This window comes from Strix aluco, chromosome 5 (assembly GCF_031877795.1).
Source record: "Strix aluco isolate bStrAlu1 chromosome 5, bStrAlu1.hap1, whole genome shotgun sequence".
Classification (NCBI taxonomy): domain Eukaryota; kingdom Metazoa; phylum Chordata; class Aves; order Strigiformes; family Strigidae; genus Strix; species Strix aluco.
The window spans coordinates 57670844-57676724 of NC_133935.1; positions in this window are offsets into that span (position 1 = coordinate 57670844).

A 5881-nucleotide genomic window follows, 5' to 3' on the forward strand; every position below is an offset into this window, starting at 1 on the left:
GTAACTGCAGATGAAGGCTCCTGTGTGGAAGGCTATATACCAAAAAGCCCACCAAAAATCCCTGTGAGCTTTCTGTAAGAATGCAATACAAGGAGAAAGAGAGGGTTTAAAACAGTACAACAGAATGATCACGAAGTAAGAATATGGCACTGCTGCTCAGCATATGAAGTAGAAACTACAGAACATTAGCCACTGGACCATTACCAGATTTTTTTGTAAGTATATTAGAGGTGGTCAAAAAGAGAATTCCAATTCTGTACAAAATTCTGACATTTTGGAATCTGTTCATATTAAAATGAAAAATCCAAATGTCAGCATTTTCTAAGATACAGTTCCAGCAAAATATTTCTTTGGAAATGTCAGAATTTCAGTACAAGTTTCTTGTTAACAATGTTGAATTATTAAACTACAAGACACTATATGTATGTGGATATATCTGCTATTACTTACAATACATGAAATAGCAAAATACTATTCAGAAGAATCAAAATGAAACTATGATTCATAGTATAAATGAAAGATGATGAAATCATAATGAAATAGTCTTAGCATACTGAAGTAAGAAGTCTTCCTGTGACAGTACTTCAAGCAATTTCAGTAATTATGTAGGAATAATATTATGTTTAATGATATTGCCATATCAGTATGATGGTTAAAATTTGTAAATCCATTTTATACAAAAAGGCCACACACAGAGTGATTGCCTGATGTTATTTATTTGTTTTTAACTCTAAGGCATTCAGATAGTTTCATAGTAAGTCTTTCATAAGGCACCCAGATATATTTTGCTTTTAATAAGCCACCAATTTGTCTGTTGGCAGGTGCCCTCTTAGGAATGAAAATAAGTTTTGATTCCAGTACAATAAACTTAGAATTTAAATGGAATTACTGTTAAATTAATTACAATTTTATTACAAAAGTGATTAAATTCTGGTTTTATATGTTCTTGTATTTATATTTTCACAGCGTGCTTATGGGGATTTAGCAATACAACTCTGATAACTCCACTGAAAATTTATTCCTTGGTGTATTATTTTGTAATCTTCTGTAAATAACAACTTTGAGGTTTATGGCCTAAGTATTCTATTTTTTTGTCAGCTATGTATCCAGGTTTTTTTGGCTGCTGAGAATTAATTTATAAAAGAAACACTTCATAGACAATACTTCTTGTGCCCTGTAGCATGCTTAGATATTGAAAGAGTCTTTTACTGTGGATTTCATTGCTTCAGTGGGTTTTAAAAAGAATTTATTTAATTTAGTGTTTCGTTGAAGGAAAATCACAAGATACAAGACAGAAATCTCACTTTCCTAAAAGCTTGAACATTACAGTTTCTTAAGGTCCCCCAGTGCCCTCACTAGGGCTTATCCCTGATCTGATAAAGTGGTGAGGAGCCATCAGACTCCCAGAGAAATTGGTTTAGAGCAGAATGTGTGTGTGTGTGTGTGTGTGTGCACACGCACGTGTAAGCGCAAGTGAGGGAAATAATTTACTCTGGTGCTGGGAGCTGGGCAGTGCCCTCACTGGGTCTGTGCATGGCCAGCATCCCACAGACAAGCCTTCGTGCAGTCTGTGAGACCTGGATGTATGTGAGACCTGGATGTAAGGTCTAAGGCGTAATCCTTGGACATTACGGACCCATGTGGACAGTCTGCAGTTTGCTCAGAAAAGATAAAATTATACTCAAGGCCTCAGTTAAATTAGATATGGAAATTAATAAAACAGTCAACACAACAGCCTCTGCAGTATTTTTTTTTGTTAATAAATTCCATTTATTTTATTCTATTCCTCTCATTTTTAGCTACAGTATAGAACTGAATGCCATTTGTTAGGTCACACTTGTGACCTCTCCCATTTAATTTCCTGGATAAGCCACCAAATGAGATGCCTTAGGCTGCTCGCCCCATCACAGCCATTTTCACCAGCCTGTCTACAGATGCGTGTGCAAAGACACACAGAGAACTTCTCACGTTATGTTCCAGTGGCAATTTCATAATTTTTTTTCTCAGCTATAAAGGCCATACATGTAATTCAATTTCAAAAAGACTTCTGAACATTGATCTTGTTATGAGAATCCAACATGCAGTCAAGTCTCTGTTGTAACTACACCTTGAACCAGCTCTGCTTCCTTCGTACCTGTCTCACCTGCTTTTTGCTTGTAGTACCCCATTGGATCTTTGAAGAGGGACTCTGCTGTAAATCTGTCACCAAATCCCCCTCCTCCTCTCCATGCCAAATGATGGGGAGAAGTAGCCAGGCCATGCCTGCATTTACTTGTGGCCTTTTCTCTCTCCTGTCTCTGCTCTGACCTCTTGGCCACCTCCATGTACTTCAGCACTGGCGGTCTCATTTACATGCATGTTTCACAGCAGCTCGGTATAACCCCTGTGTTTCCCCCAGTTCCAGGGTTCTAACACGCAATTCCTTCAAGAGCAGAGCACAAACATTTACATCCAGGCTCTTGTCCTTCATGCAGGTTCAGGTATTTCTCAGAGAGAAGCAGATAATAATGCTCCCCCTGGTTCCCTGTCTTGCACAAATACATGCATGCCTTGATACTGTCATAAGCCATTTGATGCAGTAAATTTTCTCCAGAGTTCTCTTGAAAACATATTTCCATTGATTTATTTTAGTCAGTTATCTGACACATTTTTACAGATGTTCTTAATCAAAGCTTACCTGCGTATGGAAATCCTGTCGTAACTGTTCCTACTAGTAGTCCTGACTGTTTTATGATAAATTAACAACACAGTACCAAATTAATCTTTCAGGTCAGTGTCTCAATTTTCCTTAAATCCTACTCAGTGCAGCTTGGATAATAAAATCACTTTATGCTACTGCAGAATTCGGAACTGTAACATTTCATAAGCACAAATATTAATTTGGCTATTATAATACCAGATATCAGCATCCTAAGTAATTACACCTGAATTCTTACAGTATTATTTTTTTGCAGACAACAATTATTTGCAGGTTATTACATAGCACAAAGGATTTGTCTTTGCCAAATAGATTTTTTTATTTGCTAGCTTTAACCAGTCTCAGTAGATCTGATTGCTACCATGCAGAAAAGTAGATAAGTGAATAAATTTCCATTTCATCCTAAGCTCAAAAATTCTTCAGGCAAAGTTATTCAAAATACAGATAAATTAAAATGTAATTTATGCTATTCTTCTACTTCATAAATTAATGCCTGTGTTCTTTGTTTAAACCCTATTATTCATATAATGGCAAGTTCTAGGTAACTGCGTACAGGTGTAAAAGGAACAAGATTTAGAAAACTCTTTTCTCTTAGGATATTATCAATAGCAGGAATAATTAATAAATAGATATTGTTTTATAGGTTTAATTAATAGAGCACAGGTGCTCTAGGAACAATACTAACAGTTCAATGCAGTATGCACAGGTGTTATATTATATATATATTATACATTATATATTATGTTATATTATATATATAGAGGGTGCTTTTTGTTAGTTGTTGCCACTCACTGAGGTGATGGTCCAACTCTGAGTTGTTAGTAAAGCAAGCCTAGAGATACTCACAGTCTGGTGAAATCCTTTAACACAGGCAGCTGATATTCAGCAGAAGATCTTACTGGGGCTTAATTGGTTGTCTTGTGAAAATTGTATGTTTCCTAAATAAAGATCCAAATGCATTCATACTAGAAATTCTCATTTTCCAGAAAAACACTTATGAGGGAACACTTCAGCAAACATGCAATGAACACTGGTATCATTTCTCAGTTTAATTTTCCTTCAGATATAATCCAATTTTTATTAAAATTTTTGGAAATGGCTGCCATGGACTTCAACCATAAGTGCATAAAATCTTTTTCCTTTATTTGGAATTTATTTGTCAGAATTCTTTTTACAGAATTTAGGTCCTCTATTGTATCGTGTTCACTTGAAGATTCTAGTCTAAAACTGGTATGACAAATCAAAAAAAAAATCTATACAAAGCATAGGGGTGGTTTAATTTCAAAAAGTCAATGTCAAAATCTTTAAACATTCATCTATCCTGACACCATCTTCTGGGATGTGTCTGGATAGTGATTCCATAAGGTAGCCTTTTGGGGGGGACAGGTGGGTATTATTTATTTCTCCACTTTCTCTTTTTTTGTCCAAACCAAAGTATTAGAGATTTCTCCAACTTTTTTTTAGAAATGTTTAATCATTATAGTAAATTGACTTCTTTAGTTTCTATTGAAAACCATCTCTTGATAGCTTTTTTATAGAGAGCTGCAGGTCAGGATGCACTGTATATCATCTTCAGCTAAAACCATTCTCTCATTTTATATAAAGGATTTTCTTCAGACCTGGAGCCTGAGTGACAGATCTGAGAGACAGCCTGTCCTGTCCATTCAGAAATATAAAACTCTCACTACGTTGCATCCCAACATCTGAAAGAATTTTTTAAAATTCCAGATTAGAAAAGACAGTCCTCCATACTAATAACCATAGAGATGCTGCTACAAAGATTTTGTTTCTACTCCATCAGATTGTAACCATTATCCATCTCTTCTTCAATTTTCCCTCTGTCTTCCCCGTCTGTACTGTGTTAAATATATTTCCCTTCTCTGTATCCAATCCTGCCAGTAATGTTTCCTTGACTGGACCACAATTATATTCTCTGTCACTCACCTGGGAAGATTTTCAAGCAAACACCTCTGTGCTTGACTCTCCCCTTTGCCACTTGGGAGGAGCTACTTGTACACAATTGCATTTGTCTTTATCCTCTTCTAGTAGATCCATTTTTTATTAAATTGCCCAGGGAAAAAAAAATGGCAGAAGTCAGGCAACAGATATGGTAGCAGCACTGCCTGTCATATTGATCTGCATGGTCTTTTTCTGGTGTTTGTACCTATATGGTGTTTCATTCCTTGCATTTAGAATACTGATTCTTTGCAGAAGAGACCTTTTGTTATTTTTGTTATTAGTTTCTAATACAGTGGCATGCTAGCCTGTGAGCAGGACTGATGATAATATAGATAATGACAATAACAACATCAGCAGCATACTGTGGGAAACGATCGTGCACAGAATGCTCTTATAACTGGAGAAATGTAAAAATGCTCTCTTTTCCTTTACAACGAACTTTGACCTGTCCCCAGTTTGTAATGTATGCACCCAAAATTAGTTAAGATTCTGGTCCAGTGCAAGGTATTACATGTTGCCTACAGTTATGAAAAATTTATCATTTAACTTTCTGCCATTTACATTAATGCAATGAAACCAGTATGAGTTACGTACAGTCTTCAGGCAGTTTCTTCTGAATCACACTGATCTCGTGCACAGTAACAAGACACTGCAGCCAGTCACCTGTGCTGTGACTGAATGATGAGCTGGAGAGCCTTTACACTACAAAGCAAACTAGAGCAAAGAATATATAGATCCATCATATCAGTATGCCACAAGGAGCAGCCAATGAACTCTTTTAGTATATGCCTGGAATTATTTCAGATGATTCTAAAGTAATATGAAATGTGTCAATTGTCACATAGCAAGGTGCAGGCATTACAGTGAAGTGCTTCTTTATAATGTTACCGTTTTTATTTATTTCTTTGGCATTGGTGCATCTAACTGTGAATGAAGTAATAAGAATGAGGAAAATCTGTAGTCCTAGGTTGCTTTCCAGGATTGTTAAACCCAGGAAAGGAAGAAGGCACTAGATTTACAAGGCAGACTAAAACCATACAAACTTGAAGAAAATATGGTAACTTAAGCACCAAGGTGCCTGAAGCAGGCAAGGATTTAGATATATAGGTGTCATCTAACTTCTAGAAATATAAAGGGCATTTTACCACCTAAAACCCCCTTTGAATATAGGCAAAATTCAAACTTTTAACATGCTAATTTTAACCAGGAAGACCACCTTCAAGA